The 21,866-nt window shown below is 49.4% G+C and overlaps 2 protein-coding genes across 2 annotated transcripts in view; both read left to right on the top strand.

Moving 5' to 3' along the window:
• FAM180B (family with sequence similarity 180 member B) overlaps positions 1–1,634 on the top strand; it is a 336,925-nt gene extending 335,291 nt beyond the window's left edge. Inside the window, exon 4 of the transcript XR_009602396.3 lies at positions 1,622–1,634. The gene's annotated coding sequence lies outside the window, so the exon portion shown is untranslated. The remainder of the gene's footprint in view (positions 1–1,621) is intronic.
• PTPRJ (protein tyrosine phosphatase receptor type J) overlaps positions 1–21,866 on the top strand; it is a 172,548-nt gene that overhangs the window by 12,933 nt on the left and 137,749 nt on the right. The window lies entirely within an intron of this gene.

The raw sequence follows: 21,866 nt of genomic DNA, 5'->3' as shown, positions 1-21,866 counted from the left end.
GAGATCGTGACCCGAACCGAAATCAAGAGTCAGAGGCTTAACCGACGGAGCCACCCAGGTGCCCCTGAAGGTGTTCAACTTTTATGAACCTTGATGCCTGGGAGTGTTGTTATCTAAAGTGGCACCAAATCCTACTGCCTGAAGAGAAACTGTAGGAGATGTAGGCATAAGAGCTCTTCCTTAAGACGTGTTGGCCTGTCTGAGGATTGCCCCGCTAGAGTCTGAATCATAACTGTCTCTAGGAAAGAATAATGTTAGTTAAGCTACAGCAGGAGATCATGGGTGCGCGTGCGCACGAGATCACATACAACCAAGTGAGCCTTTCCTGTAGGCGAATAATGGTCCTGCTTGCCATTTCTCCCTGCTGGCGAGGCCATCCCAGTTCATTAAATTCGTCCTCCGGGAACCATTTACGAAGCACTAACCACATCTTTTAGATCTAGAGCTTGCCAGCCTAGCTCATCTCTCTTATGTCGCTATATACCTGCTGCATATAGCTTGGCCTCATCACCAAATGCCCATCTTCTGACTTCATGCCTCGACCCATTTCTCCAGCTCATCTCATCCTGCAAACTACTTTCCCTGAAACCCCCTCTTTCCTTGTTCTCTGATCCCGCGTTCTCATTAGAGTTTAGACTTGATACTGAAATGGTTTTCATAGCTCAGATCGGGGCTTCTCTAAAACCATTGATAACCTCGAATTTAGCTTCCTGGTATCTGGTTGCTGGGAGTCTGTTCCTGTGATTGTGGACATCAGACAACATGAAGTCACCTTTGTTGATAGTCTCGCTCTGGGCTCGTTCATGGGACCGAGTATAGTGCAGGGGTTAAAACCTGGCTTTGGAGCCAGATGCCTGGATGGGAATTCCTTGTTTCACTTTGATTATGCTCAAACTTTTCTGTGCCTCAGTTTTCTCAACTATAAAATAGTGGTGATAACGTGACTCCGCTCTAAGGTTGTTACAGGAAGTATGTAAAGTAAGTATGTATCACAAAGAATTGTATAGCACACAAATTAAACATTCAAAAAGGGAGGACAGACGTATTGGGGGAGGGGTAAGACTCAGACCCTCAGCCTCTGCCTGACCACTGAGTTGGCCAGCAGTCTTGATTTCTTTTGGGAGATGTGCACATAGCACTTAGCCTTTGCTCGCCCCTGGAGTCTGGTCTTTAGGCTTTGCAACTGTCCAACACTGTGGTTGGGGTGAGGATGGGTGGGGACTTCTTTTCCTTTAGCCCAGGATTTTTCAGCCTCAGCACTATGGATCCTTGGGGCCCTGTTAGTTGTTTTAGGGACTGTCCTGTGCATGGTAGGATGTTCAGTGGCATCCCTGCCTCTGCTCGATGCCAGAACCCCCACCCCCTCCACTTGTGATAATGAAAAATGTCTCCAGACACTGCCAGATGTCCCCCGAGGGGGAAAGCGTCCTGGTTGAGAGCCACTGCTTTAGGCAATGCCTGTTGGGAAGGAAAGGTATAGATTGCCTGCACCTGGCAGTCTCAGTAGTGGGGACCCGCCCTTCTTCCATTTTCCATGTGACGCTGTTGGTAACTGACTTCCTCTTCCCAGTGAGACAGTAGCTATAAACTAAGAGTGTTTACAGATGCGACAAACAGCCAGGTTGCTCAAGAGAGGCTTCGCATCTGACTCCCTGCTTGTTTTAGGGATGCTGTGGTAGAGCAAGCAGTGCCCTAGGGGTCTTGGCACCCGGGCGTTGATTCCCATGCAACATTTCTCCCTGTGTTCGCAGCCTCAGTTTCCTCCTCTGCAAAATGGGGATAACTGACATTATACTCCTTCTCTCCAGGGTGGGAAAGGAAGCCGGTGTTAATGCGGTATGTGTGGGGCCAAGGTCTGCTGTTGGGGATGTGAAGTTGAGGGAAGGGCCCAAATGCGCCACGTTCCACACAAGAGATAGACCCAGTCAAAGCGAGATCCCATGACCAAGAGATTGGCTGCCAAGTTCCCCCTCCCACTAGCTCCCTGGAGCAGTTTTCAGCTTCTAGAGTGTTTAGAGAGGCCCCAGGGCTGTCCCAGCCGAGGCAGGGAGACCTGCAGGAATGAGCTGGAGGAGGAACCCAGGAAACCCACTTGAACTTGATGGTGCTGCCAGCCAGCAGCGAGGAGGGTTGGCTTTCTGAACACTCGCTGTGCACCAGCTTTTCAGGAAAACATCACTTTGTGAAGGCGAACAAGTGCCCCAGCTCAGTGCTGGTCAGACCTGGTCTGGGCATACTGTTGTCTGGGGTGCCATTTTCTTAAATTAAAAAAAAAATTTTTTTAAATGTTTACTTAAAAAAATTTTTTTTATGTTTTTATTTTATTTTTGAGAGAGAGACAGAGAGACAGAGTGCAAGTGGGGGAGGGGCAGAGAGAGAGGGAGACACAGAATCGGAAGCAGGCTCCAGGCTCTAGGCTCTGAGCTGTCAACACAGAGCCCAACGTGGGACTGGAACTCACAGACCGTGAGATCATGACCTGAGCTGAAGTCGGACGCTCAACCAACTGAGCCACCCAGGCGCCCCACAATAAAAAATTTTAAAAGAAGATATCCATCCCCTCATTAATTCCCTAACATTTAACTCTAAATCTGACTTCTACCTCTGACTGCCTGGCTCATATCTACTTGCCCCCTGGACATCTTTACTCAAATATGTATGTAATAAGCAAATTAAATTTTTGAAAATGTTTTATTTATTTTTGCGAGAGAGTGAGACAGAATGTGAGCAGGAGAGTGGCAGAGAGAGAGGGAGACACAGAATCGGAAGCAGGCTCCAGGCTCTGAGCTGTCAGCACAGAGCCCGACGCGGGGCTCAAACTCATGAACCATGAATTCATGACCTGAGTCGAAGGCGGACACTGAACCGACTGAGCCACTCGGGTGCCCCTAGGGCTCCATTTTCGTGTACCCGGATTCCAGCCAGTTATTCTGAGATGTCCTCAGTGCTCTCATACCCTGTGTGCTGGACCCCACTTCATCCTTCAAATGACCTTGTCCGTTTTAGAAGGGAGGCACCAAGAGATGAAGGGACTTGCCCAGGGCCAGGGATGCGGCTGTTCACCATCTCGCTTCCACTGCTTTGTGACCAACAGCAGCACGGTGCTTCTAAAGGCCCGAATTTTCTCATGTGCCAAATGGGGATAATAAATGCTTTCAGACGATTGTGATCAAGATTCCACAAGAAAATGTATGGTGCCTGGCATACAGAGAGTGTCCCACAAATGCCAGCTGCTGTCCTTATTATTGTTGCAACTATCAGTGATAGCACTGGTGATCACTTTGATGAGCCTTTCCAGGAACAGCCCTGGCTGGCCCCGGAGTCTGTCTCAGGCCCTGTTTGGGGGTGCAGCTGCCTGGGGCAGGATGCCACCTGGGGAGGACAAAGAGTCTGAGAGTCAGGAGATAAAGCAAAACCTGCCCTCAGGGATGGAACGTGTGATCTCACAGTCTGGCCTCCGACCAGCTGAGCTCATTGCCATGCAACTTGGTAGTTAATCATTACTAGTAAGAAGATAAAAAGGATCAGCGCCTCAAAGAAACGTCAGAGTGAGAAAGGACCTCTGGGGACATTAGGCCAGGGAAGACAAATGGGTTCCAGTTTGTGTCCATCTTCAAGTGACTGATAGGGGCTGCTCAGGTCCTGCGTGTGGAAGGGAGTGTTAGACCACTGGGGTTGGGCTAGCTCAGCAGGAGAGTGTGCTGGGATCGATTAGTGATGTCTGCCGTGGCCACAAGAAAGGCAAGGGGCTGCGTCCCCGCTGTTTTATTTGCCCTTGCCCTCCGAGGCTTAAGACTTGCTCACTGGAGGGTCACCCAGCAAGTCTTCAAACCACAAAAATCTCTTTGGAAAAGGTGTCTTTGGTGTCTGGTTCTTGAGTTTCATCTCTGAGAAAGTGATCTTTGTTTGACTGTGCTCAGCAAAGAGGAACTTGCTGTCCCAGAAGGCAGCACGTTCTGTTTTTGGGCACTTCTCCCAGTTAGTGCTTATACCATTGAGGGGGAAGAAGGCCTTCGAAGCCACTCGACGTGGGCCCTTCTCAGCCGTGGCTCCTCCTGGGGAGCTTTTAGGAGATCTCGATTGGAGGCCTGCACTCCTGAGTCGTGGGTTTTGAGTATCTGGATGGGTGGGCATCCCTGGTGCTGTTGTCTTTCTTCCAACTCCTCACATGATGTTAATGTATAACCAGGGCTGACAACTACTGAGACCACTTTTTTTTTTTAAGTTTTTTGGAAACAGAGGCCCAGAAAGGACACGATTGTCCAGGGTTACAGAGGATTAGTAACACAAGGACAGGGAAACCCAGGAAGAAAGATCCTTTATGAAGTGCCAGCCCTACGTGAGGCTCTTTTTCTTTCACCCCGAGACTCTTCTCGTCCCACAAAGTCACATTACGCCCCTGCCTGAAACCCTCTGTGGCTTCATGTCTCACTTAGTATCAACCCCAGTGGTGGCCTGGACCGGGGATCTGGATGTGAGCAGATCCCTCCCTTCCCTCTCACCTCCCCTCATCCCCCCCCCCCCCGCCCCTTTTTACCAACCCCAGTCACAGCCGTGCTGTGGACGCTGGACCCCACCCCACTGTCACCCTCAAGGGGCACTTGATGCACCATGACCCACGGCCTCCTGGCTGTTCTTCTCAGACCCTTCTCTCCCGTTGTCCTGCCTCATCTCCTCTGCCCTTACCACCGCCTCAAACTCTGTCATTGGTTCACGATTTCCATTTGCCCACCCCCTGGAGTCTGGACTTCAGGAGGGAGGAACCCTGTCTGTACGGTTCTCTGCTCTGTCCCTCGTGCCTCAAGCAGAGCCTGCCTCAGAAAGATGTTTGTTGAAGGGATGAATTGAAAGGGCACAAAGCCAGTATTTCCCCAAGTTACGATTACCTGGAATCCAGGCTTACTGCCTCCTAGTCCCATATTATTTCTAGTTATTTCATGATATGTTAATCTTTTTAAGAAAAGTTTATTTATGTATTTTGCGAGAGAGAGAGAGAGAGAGAGAGAGAGGGAGAGAGAGAGAGAGATTGAGCAGGGGAGGGGCAGAGAGAGGGAGAGAGAGAATCCCAGGCAGGCCCTGAGCCGCCAAGCGAGGAGTCGGACACAGGGCTCAAACTCATGAACCTCAAAATCATGACCTGAGCCCAAATCAGGAGTCAGATGCTTAACCAACCAAGCCACCCAGGGGCTTCTCGTAATATTTTTATCTTTTGCCGTGACAGCCCTAAATGTGAACCATAGATATCCTCAGGGTGAGGGGGGTTAGCTTGCTTCTGTGAAAAGAGTACAGATTTTTAAAAAGAGTAATCTCTGTGCCCGACGCTGGGCTCAAACTTATGACCCCAAGATCAATAGTCATAGGCTCTACGGACTGAGCCAGCCAGGTGCCCCAAAAAGAATGCAGATTTTGAAGTCCCCACCCAGCAGTGCCTCTTATTAGCTATGTGATCTTGGGAAATTTCTGAACCTCTCTGAGGCCCTGTCTTTCTTGTCTGCAAAATGGAATCAGTCCTACTGATTAGCTGACACCGACTGAATGCTTTCTGTGTGCCAGGCACTGTGCTGAGTGCCTTATCCGTTTCGACGAGTGCATCCTCACAACCACCTGATGAGGTGGTTCCCTTCTTGCTGTCATTTGACAGGAGCGAAAAATGATGCACAGAGAGGTTAAGCCACCAGCCCGAGGTCACATAGCTAATCAATCAAGGAACCAGGTTCAAGCTTTGGCAGTGTGGTTCTAGAGTCAGCCTGTTAGGAATTTATGAAATCTTGTCCAATGGACCCAGCACAGGTGGTGGTGTAGAGAGGCTCAGTTAACATTTGTTTCCCCTCCCCCTTCGTTTGGCCTTTACTCCTACAGTGACATTTAAATTTTCTTATCGTTTTTGTTCTCGTTTTTGTTCTCAACTCGGTGACAAAAGGACCCATTTCCTGTCTGTCGGAGGTGCTCACTTCCAGACCCGGTTTCTGTTGATGGGACCTCAGGGCTCACACCTTGCAGGCCCCGGGGGTTCAGGGTGTATTGGGCTCTGGTGCTCACAGAGCGTGGGTGAACAAGTGCATTTTCCCACCTAGAAATTTCTGCCTGCAAGACCTATCGAGGGCCTGTTTTTGTGCCAAGCAAGCATTGTGACCGTGATCAATGAAACAAAACAATAGTTCTTGGTCCTATCGCCTCAGCTCATCAACCCTCCATTTAATGTGCCCGATTACCCAGGCCCTTTGCTGGGCTATGATCACTTTAATTGGAGTCGTAGATTTATGATCGGGACAGGCCTGGGTTGAGAGTCACCTTGCTGGGGCATTTTCTGGGAGGATTTGCCCTGTTAGGATAAACAGAAGAATGAATGGCCCACACCCCATTTCCAGTGGGTGCTTTATTTTGGGGCGGGCAAGCCTCTGTGTTAGCATGAGATCAAGCGGTCCAAAATGCGTTGTTTAATTTTTTACTTTTTTCTTCATTATATAAGAGTGGCACAACAAGATTAAAAGGAATTTAGAAACTAGAGAAAGGGAGGAAAAAAAGCCACATATTGCCTTGCATCACAGAACTATAATTCCAAAGTAGTTACGGCTACAATTTATTCCAGGTGGTTTGTTATCTAAATTAATTGTGATCCCAGAGCAGAGACAGTTTCAGATTCTTTAATGCCAAACAGCTAAACGAAGAAAACGTTTTTTTCCACGGTGATACGTGGACGATAGGGACATAATTTAAAAAAAAAAAATTTTTTTTTTAACGTTTATTTATTTTTGAGACAGAGAGAGACAGAGCATGAATGGGGAGGGTCAGAGAGAGGGAGACACAGAATCCGAAACAGGCTCCAGGCTCCGAGCTGTCTGTACAGAGCCCGACGCGGAGCTCGAACTCACGGACCGTGAGATCATGACCTGAGCCGAAGTCGGCCGCTCAACCGACTGAGCCACCCAGGCGCCCCAATAGGGACATAATTTTGAAGAGTTGCAGGATGCTACAGGGAGTGGATATTCTGGAATTCACTTACACTTTCTCCTATTTAGATGTTTAAGCGGCAACCAGTTTTTCACTATTACAAGTAGTGCAGGGATGAATATTTTCACATGTACAGCATTTTCGGTGAAATGGAAATTATTTCTCTAGATTCATTTCCAGGCACCTCTCTGATCTTTGACGACCCTCGACAAACGACTTTCTGGAAGGAGTGCGTCTCTTCCAGTGCCATTGGAATGGATGAGGCTGCCTGTTTCGTTATGCCCACCCCGGCACTGGATGTTCTCTGTTTTTACAAACAGATTTTAAATTTAATATTTGCATTTGCAGACCTGGGCCGTGTGGTGGCTGCCTCGCATGGCTTTTGGACTAGGTGTGACTCCCGTAGAACCTGTTTTTTTATGTGATCTTAAAAAAAAAAAAATCATTAGGGTTTTTTTTTTTTATACTGAGAGAAAATGTCAAGTCACTGTGTCTTATACTGCAGTCTCCACTTGTCTGTTGGTACCTAGAAAAATTCTAAGTGCCGTCAGCCGCCAGTTGGGCTGAATTGTGTATTCTTACTTACCTGACTGCAAAATCAGTCCGGTGTATTTATTTCATTAAAAAAATCTTTCTTAATGTTTATTTATTTTTGAGAGAGAGAGAGAGAGAGAGAGAGAGACAGTGTGAGTGGGGGAGGAGCAGAGAGAGAGAGAGAGAGAGAGAGAGAGAATCTGAAGCAGGCTCCAGGCTCTGAGCTGTCAGCACAGAGCCTGACGGGGGCTCGAACTCTCAAACCGTGAGATCATGACCCTGAGCCGAAGTAGGATGCTTAACTGACTGAGCCACCCAGGTGTCCCAGTGTGTTGGTTTCATTTTTAGAGCTGATGTTAGGGGTGCCTGCTCTCCAATAAGTAGTGTTAAACTCAAGTTATGCGATGGTTGGATGGACATTGCAGATTGAAATATTACCCGGCACCTACTAGATATCTAGCCTCTTGGCGATTACATCTCAGACGTGTGGGAAGACAAAGTTAACTTCCAAATCCCAGGTTTGCCGCTTGCACCACGACCTGGATTAGCTTCCTCACCCCTCCTCCATTACCTGCCTGCTCGTTTCCCCACCTCTAAATTCGTGTGATAGTGCCCATCAAGGAGAGCTGAGGTCAGGATTAAGATATTCATGTTATCAAGGATTTAGCACACCGAAGGCAGGGGGATCCTGCTGTTGGTGATGACGTAACAGGGGCCTGAGGGGTGGGGAGGCAAACTGGCGGTCCAGAGCCTTTCCTTTTTTTTTTTTTTCCCCCTCACTTTAAAAAAAAGTTTGTTTATTTTTGAGAGAGACACAGAATGGGGGAGGAGCAGAGAGAGGGAGACAGAATCCGAAGCAGGCTCCAGGCTCTGATCTGTCAGCACAGAGCCCAATGCGGAGCTCAAATCCACAAACCGCGAGATCATGACCTGAGCCCGAAGTCGGCTGCTTAACTGAGCCACCCGGGCACCCCCGGATCCTTTCCTTTAGGAGGTTCTGGTTTCATTGGAGAGGTAAGGTGGGCTGCCTGGAGATTGTTGCAAGCTGCGTATGTTGCCAGCCTCAGGGTAGCAGCCAGGAGTTGAGGCACGAGTAAGGCCGCATGAGTAACCTCAGTTGTTCTTTGGGGGTGAGCGTTGGCAGCTCGGGCCTGCAGTGTCATTCTGGGTAGTGTGTGTGTGTGTGTGTGTGTGTGTGTGTGTGTGTGTGTGTGTGTGACAAATGGCAAATTCAGAGTTTGTGCCCCGGGAGGCTGGGACTGGACTGGGAGATCTTGGATGACTGCATGATTTAGACTCTGTCTTATAGAGGATGAGGTACTGGGGGAGGATTTTCTTTCCAGATTTATTAACTAATTAATTTTAAAGTTTTTCTTTTTTTTTAAAAGTTTATTTATTTAAGTACTCTTTATACCCAATATGGGGCTCGAACTCACAACCCCGAGATCAAGAGTCACACCGACTCTCTGAGCCAGACAGGTGCCCCCCTTTTCAGATTTTTTTTAAGTTTATTTATTTATTTTGAGAGAGAGACTGCACGGGAGGGACAGAGAGAGAGACAGAGAGAGAGAGAGAGACAGAATCCCAAGCAGGTTCCATACCGTCAGCGTGGAGCCCGATGCGGGGCTTGAACTCATGAACCGTGAGATCATGACTTGAGCCAAAACCAAGAGTCAGACACTTAACCGACTGAGCTACCCAGGCGCTCCTCTTTTCCGACTTTACATATTAATCATTTTATTGTTATGTTAGATTTTTTTAATGGCAATTAAAAAAATAACAGCTTTGGGGCGCCTGGGTGGCTCAGTTGGTTGAGCGTCTGACTTCGGCTCAGGTCATGATCTCATAGTTTGTGGGTTCAAGCCCTGCCTCGGGCTCTGTGCTGACAGCTCGAAGCCTGGAGCCTGCTTCGGATCCTGTGTCTGCCTCTCTCTCTGCCCCTTCCCCACTCACACTCTGTCACACTCTCTCTCTCTCTCTCAAAAATAAAATAAAAACATTAAAAAAAAACAGCTTTATTGAGATATAATTCACATACTATAAAATTAATTCTTTTTTTTTTTTAATTTTTTTTTTTTTCAACGGTTTTTTTTTTTTTATTTTTGGGACAGAGAGAGACAGAGCATGGACGGGGGAGGGGCAGAGAGAGAGGGAGACACAGAATCGGAAACAGGCTCCAGGCTCCGAGCCATCAGCCCAGAGCCCGACGCGGGGCTCGAACTCACGGACCGCGAGATCGTGACCTGGCTGAAGTCGGACGCTTAACCGACTGCGCCACCCAGGCGCCCCAATTCTTTATAAAATGTACAATTCAGTTGTTTAGGCATGCAGCCATCACGGTTACCTAGTTCCAGAATATTTTCATCACCCCCAGAAAGAAACTCCACCCATTATTAGCAGTCATTCCCAACTCCCCTCCCCCTAGCTCCTGGCAACCACTTAATTTGCTTTCTGTTTCTAATTTGCCTCTTCTGCGTTTTTCATACAAGTGGAATCATACAACATTTGACCTCTTGTATCTGGCTTATTCTACGCGGCATGATGTTTTCAAGATCCATCCTTATTAGAATGTGTATCAATACTTTATTCCTTTTTATGGCTGAATAGTGTTCCGTCATAGGGATGCATCATGTTTTACTTCTCCTTTCATGAGGGGGTGGACAGTTGAGGGGCAGAAAGGGAGACACAGAATCTGAAGCAGACTCCAAGTTTTGAGCTGTCAGTACAGAGCCTGATTCAGGGCTCGAACCCACGGACCACGAGATCATGACCTGAGCTGAAATTGGGTGCTTAACTGACTGAGCCACCCGGGTGCCCCACTGCTTCCTTTTTTTTTTTTTTTTGTTAAGTCTATTTATTTTTGAGAGAGAGAGAGAGGTAGAAGCAAGATGTGTTTGCACGCATGAGTTGGGGAGGGATAAAGAGAGAGGAGGGAGAGGTGCCAAGCGGGCTCCATGCTGTCAGTGTGGATCCCGATGCAGGGCTCGATCCCACGAACTGTGAGATCATGACCTGAGCCAAAATCAAGAGTCAAATGGTCAACCGACCGAGCCATCCAGGAGCCCTGTTAGTCAAGTTTTCGTGAACATTTGTGTACACGTTTTGTGTGGACATATGTTTTCAACGTGGGACGATTCTGAAGTGGGGAGTGTATTTGGAGCCTGTGGGCAGAGTGGGCTGTGGGGAGGCCCGTGCACGCATTTGCGGTTACCAGGCCAGTCTGGGGCAGACGTGATGTGCTTCATTTCTTTCAAACAACCCTACAAGGCAGGGTCTGTTATTTCCCCCCTTTTTTTACAGGTGAGGGTACTCAGACTCAGTGAAATTAAGTAAGCTGCACAACCAGGAAATGGGAGATCCCAGCTCTGTCCAGCTCTTAGCACGTTAGCATGCGTCTGCTCCCGGGAGACCAGGTGATTGCAGTGGCCTCGCTGGGAGGGGAGGCCGGGCGGTGCTGTGGAACTGGCAGTAAGCTGGACAGAATTGTGTGTGTGTGTGTGTGTGTGTCTGTGTGTGCGTGCACCGGTGTGAGTGCGCTGTGGGAGTGAGGGGAGGTGTTTCCGAGGCAGCATTGGTGGGCCCTGGTACATAGATATGGCAGTAGAAAGAACACCAACTTGGAGTTATCGGACTGTGTTGGATTCTTGGCACAATCTTTGTGACCTTGGGCTGATCTTGTCTCCTTTGAGCATCACCTTCCTCTCCTGGAACCTGGGGCTCTTCTCCTAGCCTCCTGCCTCCTGCCAGGCTGGTATAAATAAGGGAGGGAGGGGAAAAGGGAGGAGGAGAAGAGGAGAGAGAGGAAGAGGTTGTAACAGAACCTGTTAGAAAGGCAGAGCCGATGATCTGGGAGGCAAGAAGGGATGTGCAGCAGGTGCAGGCAGGGCAGGAGGAGGTAGCCAGGTGGTCTGGGAGGACATCCCTGTCCATCTGGGGATTCTGAATCCTGTGAAAGCACCTACACAGAGGCTAATGAGCTGCTTGTAATCCAGAGACTATCGATTTTTCCTAGTATTTGAATCTCAGCCTTTGTGATCTGGAAGAGTCCGGTGTTGACCCATCTACAGCATCAACAGCCTCCCTTAGCACATCCCTCCCATATTCTGGCCAGGCATCACCTTAAAACAGTGAGGCTTTCCTGGGTCTTAGAGGTCACTTGGGTGGCCTCTCCTATCTGGGCCTGTCTCTGTTCAAGTGGCAGGGCCGACTGTCCCCTTTATCAGTGACTTGCAGCTTGCCTGAGTTTTGTGAAAAGCTTGTCATTGTCCGTTAGAAAATAAAGACAGAAACCTCTCCTTTGGATTTGCGTTGCAATGACTTGCTCTTGTTCTGACTCCAGTATTTTGCTGGGTTGTTATGAATCAGTCACTTAATTTTTTTTTTTTTTTTTAAGTGTGACAAGCACATTAGTCTTCCTATGAGAAGCCAGGCTTATGGGATGCAAGTCAGGTGATTTTTCTCTTAGCATAAGTCAGACTCCTACCCCTTCCCCCCATGGGGGAGTGATCTGATGTGTTCTTCTTTATCCTGACTTATGAGGACCTGAGGGGACATACTTGTGAGATCCTTCCTTTGTGTGTTGCTGCTGTCTTGTCTCCAGGCAGCAGCTGTTGTTGGGGCTGCACTTAAGAGTTTGCATCATGTCGTATAGTCACCGTTCATTTATAAAATGGGTCAACTCCAAGGGTCTCATTCAGAGCAGAAGGGACCTTAAGGATCATTTGATCCAAACCTTTCACTTTGCAGAGGATGAAACTGAGGCCCAGAGAAGGGAAGTCACTTGGCTAAGACCACACAGCTAGTTACAGGGTGAATCCAGTTTCCTGGCTCCGTGACCTTGAACTGACATTAAACTTTGAATAGTGAGCACAGTGGGGATTCAGGGACCATACCTATCTTTGACCTGTTTCTAGTGGTTATGGACTTGGTCTTTGGGGGTTGAATTCTGATGTGTGTCTGCTGGATTCTGGCACCTCTGCTGTTTCTGGCCATTTGAGGGGAGGGGGAGCATGCTTAGCTCACCCAGAGGTGTTGGCTGCTGGGTGGCCCCTACCTGCCCCTCCCATTTATTGCATTTACCTCAAATAGAGAAACTAACCCAGTAACCAAATGACCTGATGGTTGGTAAAGCTGGGAGGCCGTGTTTGGGAGGTGGGTTGGGAAAGAACAAGCGTAAGTTTCCTTCTATAATAAAACTTGCTGATATAACGTTGAAAGTCACGGTCTTACTCATCGTCATCCAAGATAAGTCACACAATGGCTGATATCTGAGGTGCAGAGTTTCCCCCTTGAGAACACAGAGAGATGAACTTTGTGTGGGCTGGTCATTAGAAGAAAAACAAGAAGCCATTGGTTGGAAACACTCTAAATGTTAAGAGGTGGGAGATTGCTAAACTACTACCGTCAGTGAGGCTTGACAATGCTCAACGATAGGAAACGATGTTCATAACATGAGACATTTCGAGATGTGGACTACAAAGTAACAAAAGTCTAAACCCAGTTGGGCAAAACTATGGATGAGGCTTCAAACTCAAAAATGTGTTTTGCATGGCCATGTGAGTATGCTCTACAGTACGATGTTTGAAAGGCCAATTAGGCTGACTTGGGCCAAAGCTGGGCTCTGCCACGTCGTTGCTGTGTGCTCTTAGGCAAGTGACTGGACTTTTCTCGACTCAGGCTTCTCATTTGTAATGTGGGCACGGTACCTTACCTCTGGGTTGTTGTGAGAGGTGAATGGGATGCCTGGGACAGGGCTTCATGCCTTCCGTCTTGGACCTCCCCAGTGGAGGCAGTGCCCTGTGGCCGCGCGCTCAGACCACACCACGTTACCTGCTGCTTCAAGCACATCAGAGCTCCCCGGGCCTTCTGGATTCTGGACGCACGCACTCTCTGGGCTCGCCACACACACCACGTTCTTTGCAGATTCTCTAGTGTGCCGTGCCCTTTTTTGTCACCAGGCCCTTAGGGTGAAGTAACTCTTGTTTTTTTTGTTTTTTTGTTTTTTTTTTTTGTAATCTCCCTAAATAGAGTAACTTCCCCAAGGGCACCATGTCACAGGGCCTGGTACCCAGTGGGTGCTCAGTAAATGTTTGTTGAAGGAATTGAAGAGCTGGCCTTGAATCGGGTCTTTAAATACAATGTGGGGCTTGGCGAGCAGGGTGGGAGCATTGTTCTAGGAGGTGGGCAGGGCACAGGGTGGCGGGGGTCACTACTGCCTGTTCAGGGGCCAGACCCACCGAGCACAGCAGAGATTCACACAGGTGCCATCTGACTTTCAGTGTTCCTTGTCACACGGGAGTTGCCACACTGTAAGACATTTAACCCATAAGGCTTGATCAGTCTTGCTACCTTCTGTAGTTTGGGGCTGTGTGTGCTTCTTTATGAGAGAGACCCATCAAGGCCAAGCCTGTGCGGTGATAATATACGTACATAAGGCTGCTGGCATTGTGTTGACGTAAGACAAGAACTGGACGTGGAGGCAGAAGGCAGCCTGGGTTCTGTTTTGGGCCTTACCACTTTCTAGACTGGCGATCTTAAGGGGAGTGACATTAGGGAAGGGAGTAATGCTTACCAGAGTGTTCCAAGTGCTTTTACACACAGGGTTCTCATTTAGTGTTTAGAGCAGGGGTGCGGCTCAGAATGTGATGGGCCACACATGTGTGATTGGCGTTAACGAGGCAGTAGGGAGTAGTGGGGACTCTGACAGGCTAAGACAACATGCCCTGTTTAAAGGGGAATGCCCCCTCCCCCACCTTTTAAAATTAGAACATTTTTTAAGTTTATTTATTTTGAGAGAGAGAGAGCACGAGTATGCGTGGGGGGAGGGGCACTGAGAGAGGGAGAGAGAATCCCAAGCAGCAACTCGATTCCATGAACTGTGAGATCATGACCTGAACGGAAATAGAGTCGGACGCTTCACCGACTCAGCCACCTGGGTGCCCCAGCACATTAGTTTTAAATGTGTTAGGCACTGTGTGCTTTTTGTTTGTTTGTTTGTTTGTTTGTTTGTTTGTTTTAACTGTAGTAATATAGCTACAGCATAACACTTAGCATCTTAGCCATCTCTGGGCGTAAAATTTAGTGGCATTGTGCGTATTGTCAGTGTTGTGCACCACTGTCCATGCAGGCAGTTTTTTTTCGTGCTTTGCAAAACCCACTTAATCCTCACTCCAACCTGGTGAAGTATCTCCAATTTCTAATCCTTACTGAAGAGTTGAGGTATCTGAGGTACCTGGCTGGTTCAGTCAGTTGGGGCATGTGACTCGTGATCTCTGTCTGGGTTGAGGGTTTGAGCCCCATGCTGGGTGTAGAGATTACTTAAAAACAGAATCTTTAAAGAAAAAAAAAAAAAAAAAGGAATTGAGGTACCTGACAGGCAGAGAGGTTTGCCCAAAGGCCATGCGACTAGTGTTGGACCCGGGAGTGTAACCCTCGGGAACCCTGAGTTGTCGGTTATTCTGATTCTTTTTTCAAGAAAAGCTGGAAAGAGTTTTTAATGTTAAATTTCCTGCTTTAAAAAAATATTGACTCAAATTAACCAAACAAAACACTGTTGGGGCCAGATAACACCCATCTCTATTGTTGGCTGGGTGTAGTTCTCCCACCGACACCCACCCCCGCCTGTCTCCAGGAGGGGGTGGGAGGATCCAGGGAGATAAAGCACGGAAAGTCTTTTGTAACCGTGAAGAGCAATATAACTGTCAGATACGGGGTTAGCGCAAGTGGCTGGTGCGCATGTTGGGTGCTTCCTACGTGCCAGGCCCTGTTCTGAGCACATTAGAGCCCTCGAGGTGGGGGTAGTGTTCCTTCCTGTTGCAGATGAGGAAACTGAGGCACGGAGGTCAGCTACTTCCTCCGAGGCCACACGGCTGCGCGTGGTGGGTGGAGTCAGGCTCCAGAGGAGGGGGCGGGGTTCTGTCTACTGTGCTTGTTGCCTTGGTTTGGGCCCAGCTCTGGAGAGCTGCTAGCGAAGGGGAAGGGATGGACCCGTGTTAGTCCCCGGACTGGCCCCCGATGCCATGCGGGGCTCTTGCTCGCTTGATTTCACCAGCCCTCGCCACCATCTGGAGGCGAGGCTGTGGTGGGGTTTCTCACGTTGCAGATGTGGAAACTGACACTCCAAGGGGTCTGGTGACCTGCCAAGGTCACACGGGCAGGGAGATCACACGCCAGGATTTGAACTTGGATCAGAGAGACTGCAAAGCCCGCAGGATTCTTTCCTCCACATGGAAAAGTAGTAAATGAACTGATTTCCAGTTTTTTAAAATTTATTACTATTACTATTTTTAATAGCTGTGGAAGGGGAGAGAGAGCACTGAAAAGGGCAGTAGGGAAGACTTACATCAGCTCTGCCGGCTGGACCGAATGGTGTAGCAGTTTCCCTTCTTGTGCATTTGGGTGGCTCCTTGGGGGGGGGGAGGGGGGGTCACATGAGTCTAGACTGGGCTAGAGCCGCATGGGGGCACGGGTGGGTATTCCTGGGGTGAGTGTCCCAGTCTTACTTCTCATTTCTTCTTTTGTGAAGGCTCTGTCAGTAACAACCTCCTAATTCTGCTTGTTTTGATCCACACCCTCTAAGTGGCGTTAATTGAATTAAAAAAAAAAAACCAAAAAAAAACCACAGTCCTGACACAGGTGTTTTCAAGGTTGGCATCTGGGAAGCGTTGTCAGGAGGCCTAGCCAACCAAAATGTTGACTGCCACCCCTGTTCGTTCAGCAGGTTCCTCTTGCCGCCTGCTGTGTGCCAAGCCCTGTGCTGAGGAGCAGGGGGGTAGGGATGGAGGGTGAGGTCCCTGTATATACCTGGACCTCCCGTCGGGTGGGGGAAGGGAGGGGCAACTGCTCCGCCTCTTGTAACAGCAGATACAGCCCTTAGGGAGGCTGTTCCTGGCAGCAGGAAAAAGGCTAGCAGACTGGGGGGGGGGGGGTGGGGGGGGTGGGCAGGGGGGGGCAGCTGGGAAGGCAGAGACACATCCAGAGGGGGCCTTGGGAGAAGAGGGCTCGCGGGTCTCATCTGTCTTCCTCTCCCCAGCATCTAACTCAGGGGCCTGCAGACAGTGGCTGCTGAGAATTTCAAGGTTGCTTTCAAGATGTTGAGCCCCACGGGGCAGAAGGTGAATGACACGTGATTTTTTAACTCCGTTGGGGCCACTGTCATTTCTTCCAGACACAGGGACTAGGCCTTAGAACTAGGAGGACCAAGAATCTGGTGCTGTGGAGGCCCACGTTAGGTGTGGACAGCAGGCCTGGAGTCCATGGCGTGCAGGGGTCTGAGGTCAAGGCCAGTGTTCTGGTGCGGAGGCCTGAGCCAGTACTTGGTACTTGTCAGCTTGACAGCTGCTTCATAGACGAGTGCCTGTGCACCAGGACCTGTGGGGTGAGGGGGGGCAGAGGCTGGGAGCAGCCCTCTGCTGCCTGGAAGTGCTCAGTAAACACTTGTTAATCATTTCCTGCCTGGCAAGCCCTGCGGTGTGCCCAGGGGAGCCTTGGTTCATGTGGGGGAGGGGATGCTAGTCATTCGGATGGCCTGCCCTCCTGCCCTTCTGGCTCCCCTGGAGCTGGGGTGCTGGCACCAGCCTGGGGAGGCAGGCAGCGAGAGTGTCGGCGAGGGTGTCAGCGAGGGCACCTCACTGTTGCCAGGCGGCCTCTCGGCTTAGTGAGCTGAACGGAAGCATGTGACGTACCCTGCAGGTGGCCACCCAGGGACTCCGGGATTCTGGGGGCCTAACTTGGACATACACCCAGATCCCTCCTACCCAGTCCTCTTCAGAGGAAGGGCCGTCCTCCCTGGGGGTGGCGAGGACCCCTCCCAGCCTAGTCTCTGGGACTGTGCTTTGACTTTTGGGTGTTTCTCTGCATGCAGGTGGCCCTGAGCCAGGAGGCTGGGGGTTAGTCTTGCTGAAGTCAGGTTGAGCAAGTGGGTTCTGGAATGTTCAGAGGCGGCCAGAGTGTCCGTGTGTCCAGACGAAGGGGGCTGTTTAGGTCTGAGGGATCCGTTTGATTAAAAGAAAGCAAAAACAGAAAATAAAAAACAATGATGTATTCCACAGCTAATAGGTGGTGGTGGTGGAGGGGGTTGCCATGGACAGTGGGTACGTTCTTTGTTCCTCAGCTGTGATGGGATGGTCTCTTATCTCTGGAGTGTCCCCCTTTCCATATTAGGATCAGTTAGAGTCCCCCTAGGGTTGTGAGAACACTTGTGGGTCTATCTCCTGAGAGAAAAAAGGCATTTGTGGTCAAGCCAATTTGAACTGTGGGCTAAACCAAATCAAACAGATGTCTTTCTTGCAGGACTTCTTAGAACCTTTAGTATGCTTATGAGGGAGCAGAAAGACCTTATTTACTCCAGATTTTTATTTTATTTTATTTTATTATTTTTAAAAGTTTATTTTGAGAGAGAGAGAGACAGAGGCAGAGACAGCGCGAGTGGGGAAGGGGCAGAGAGAGAGGAAGACAGAGAATCCCAAGCAGGCTCTGCTGCACTGTCAGTGTGGAGCCCAGCGCGGGGCCTGAACCCATGAAACCATGAGATCATGACCTGAGCCGAAACCCAGAGTCGGACACTTAACTGACTGAGCCACCCAGGCACCCTTTTACTGCAGATTTTTGTCTCACCTCCTGTTTCTCTCCCTTTTTGGAAGTATCCTACGAGACTAGTGTGTTCGAGAACCTGCTGCAGGAAATTCATTCGTTCTTTCAACAAATATTTACTGAGTACTTACTATGTACCAGTGACCATTCTAGGTACCTGGGATACATCATGACCGCGATTCAGACCAAGAGCCCTTCCTCTCCTGCCCCCCACCGCCCCAGGGCCGGGGGAATTTACATTCTCGCAGAAGCAGTGAACTGACCTTTGGGGGGCACTTACTGTGTGTCAGGCATGTGAGTTCTCACACATTTTCCTGTTGAACCCTCACATCAACCTGGCCAGGCAGATGGACCATTTTACAGATTAAGCACCAGACTCTAAGGGAGAAGAGGCCTTGCCCACTTTGGCTGGATTGTTCTTTTTGGCCCGTGCCTCTGAACTGCAAGAGGAGTGGTCAGTGAGGAGCTGGAAGAGATATTAGGGTCCGAGGAGGGGGTGTTAAAGGCTGTGCTGTTCTTCCGTTGTGTCCCTTTATGACGGGCCGGTGAAGAAGTTCCTCTGAGGCTCTGAATCAGGCAGGGAGAGATGAGTGGCTCCAGAACAAGTGGTTTGTTTTCATGTTCTGTGCACTGAGAATCTCGTGGCTGATCATGTTTCCCTTTGGTTTTGGTTACTAAGCGCCCGAGAGCCTGATGTGTGGCCCATCTTGACAGTTCTGCAGAAAGGGACGAGGTGGTATACCTTCCTATGTGCCGATCTTACTGCTGGCTTTATTATTTTCCCGGTGCTTATTTTCTCTTGGCCTGCCTCCCTTGACTGTTTATTTTATTCTTTTGTGTTGTTTGCATTATTCTAAGCCACCGTAAATACTTGGTGGGTGGAGCTGGTTATAACTAAATTTAAAAAATAATGGGAGGATGCTTTGTGTAGGATCCCCCAGCTAGTCTGTGGGGAGGCAGGCTCCACCCTTCCCACCGCACTCCGTGCCTCTCCAGACTGGGATCCACCAGCAGACAGGTCTGTTTGCTTTTGCAGCCACTGCACTGTGGCTTCCAACGGAAGCTAGGCTGGCTGGATTGGAGGTCTTGAGTGGCTTGAACTGACCTGAATGTCACACACGTGGTTTGAGCAAGGCTGTGGGCTGTGGATTCCTTCTTGGTGCTTCTTCCTGCTTGTGGTGCAAAGGATTCCAAGCTGGGACACACAAGGCAAGCACTGGATGCTCTTTGCAGCGACTTGCCTTTTCTTATGCTGAAGGCAACTCTGGGGACAGAAGAAGAGGAGCAGGTGGTATTGATGAGGAAACTGAGGCCTGGAGAGATTGATTGACTTCCTCCACGGGGTGATGGGTCAGCCTGCATCCCAACGCGGTGCAGACATGCTGCCCGTTGCAAAGAAAACAAACAAACAAACAAACAAAAAACCCCAACCCCCCGCAAAAAACCAGACAGCCTCAGTGCAAGCTCACTGCACCCACTGTGGGTCAGAAGGCAGCATGGGAAGAGTTTAGGATTTGGGATTTGGACCCCATAAGTAAGTAATTTGCTTGAAACAGTTTAAGTAGTTTGCTCAAGGTCACAGAGCTATTACGTGTTAGAGTCAGGATTTGAACCCAGGCAGCTGACCCTACAGGTGAACTTACCATCACTATCATATAGAAAGGGGCAGAAGCCTGGGACTTTTTTTGGGTAATGGCATCTGTGCACATGAAAGGAAAGGTACTCTGGACCCTCTGGGGTAGGGACTTGGCGTGGGTGGTCCCTGGAGGGCCGTAGAATGGGGGAACTTAGCCGGATAACAGCTCTGGGTGACTGAACTCATCTCTGAGCTCCAGATTTCTCACTTGTAAGATGGGATATGATAGTATGCCTCAGGGGGTTAAATGAAATAGGGACACATAGATGCTTGCACGTTGCTCTAAAAATGTCTGTGATGCGTGAATGACATTGTGCAAACAGGGAGAGTAGATGTAAATTAGTTGGACCGCCATCCAAAGCCCATCTCTGGGTTTTAGAATCCTGTTCCTTGCCAGATGGCTTATCGCTGCCAGAGCTCTGCCAGTACGCAGCATTCGGTCACCTCCCGGCTGGGGAGCTGCGGCTATGTGCGAGTCACGCCAAGCAAGCCACTGATGCTGCTGGTTCTCATCCATGAGGAGAAGGCTCCCCGCCCTCCTACCCGTGTGCACCGTGTCTGTGGATGTGTTCGGTTGGAGCCGCGAAGCACCTTGCAGAGGGCCTTCAGGTCTGCCCCCTGCAGAGCGGCGGGTTGGGGTGGGGGTGGGGGTATGGACGAGGGACGAAGGTGAGGACGGGTCAGTGGGTCTTAGTTTCTCGGAGAGCTCTGGGTAGAGTTATCAGGAAGCAGAAAGTCCTAGGAGCATCATTGAGTCCTGGAAACTTTTGTGGTTTCGAAAGTACTTTATAAACTGTAAAGCTCTTTAGAAATGCAAGTTAGGGGGCGCCTGGGTGGCGCAGTCGGTTAAGCGTCCGACTTCAGCCAGGTCACGGTCTCGCGGTCCGTGAGTTCGAGCCCCGCGTCAGGCTCTGGGCTGACAGCTCGGAGCCTGGAGCCTCTTTCCGATTCTGTGTCTCCTTCTCTCTCTGTCCCTCCCCCGTTCATGCTCTGTCTCTCTCTGTCCCAAAAATAAATAAAAAAACGTTGAAAAAAAAAAAAATTAATTAAAAAAAAAAAGAAATGCAAGTTAGGAGGTTCCTGTACTACATGGAATAAAAACAAAATGCACCGAAAATGATGGATCTACCAGGCTGGGGTGGGGAGACAGACACGCATGTGCTTGCGTGTGTGAATGTGACTTACTTGTGATTATTATTTATTTTTTTTAACATTTATTTATTTTTGAGACAGAGACAGAGCATGAACGGGGGAGGGGCAGAGAGAGAGCGAGACACAGAATCGGAAGCAGGCTCCAGGCTCTGAGCCATCAGCCCAGAGCCTGACGCGGGGCTCGAACTCACGGACCGTGAGATCGTGACCTGAGCCGAAGTCGGACGCTTAACCGACTGAGCCACCCAGGCGCCCCTACTTGTGATTTTAAAAATACTTCATTTATGTGGAACTTGGAAAACAGAGAAAAGCCTTGAAAATACAAATCATCTATCATCCTACTAAGTAGCTCTCTCATGTAGTATTTTAGCCTATATCCTTCCAGTGTTTTTTGTTTTTTTGTTTTTTTTGTGTGTTTTTTGTGCTTCTTTGTATAGGCAAGGGGTTTTATAACCCTTCACCTTCTGGAATCTGTTCAACGCCAGCTTCTTCTCTTTGTTGAGTGCGTTTGTTGAGAATCCATTTTGCAGAGTCCTAGCCTAAGGCCAGGCACAAGTTGTACCCCCAGGGATGTTGCCGGGGTTGGGGCCTGGGGAAGGGGGCCACCAGTGGCATGAAGCTGTGGGGCCTGACTTCTGGAGATGTGGGAGAAATCTTGAAAGCGACATCCCTGGGACCAGCCAGTGGGATCCTAGGGGCTCTGAGGTGGGAGGAAGACTTCCTTCTCTTTTCGTTGGTTAGGTCTTTTTTTTCTTACCACCGGGTATAAGTAACAATAACACCTTAAAAATTATGTGGGGGCTCCTGGGTGGCTCAGTCAGGTAAGTGTCCGACTTCGGCTCAGGTCATGATCTCAGGGTCTGTGAGTTCAAGCCCCGCACTGGGCTCTGTGCTGACAGCTCAGAGTCTAGAATCTGCTTCAGATTCTGTGTCTCCCTCTCTCTCTCTGCCCCTCCCCTGCTCACGCTCTGTCTCTCTCCCTCTCTCAAAAATAAATAAACAT

Source organism: Panthera onca, chromosome D1, assembly GCF_046562875.1.
Source record: "Panthera onca isolate mPanOnc1 chromosome D1, mPanOnc1 haplotype 2, whole genome shotgun sequence".
Classification (NCBI taxonomy): Eukaryota; Metazoa; Chordata; class Mammalia; order Carnivora; family Felidae; genus Panthera; species Panthera onca.
This window is presented reverse-complemented; position numbering and strand designations above follow the sequence as displayed.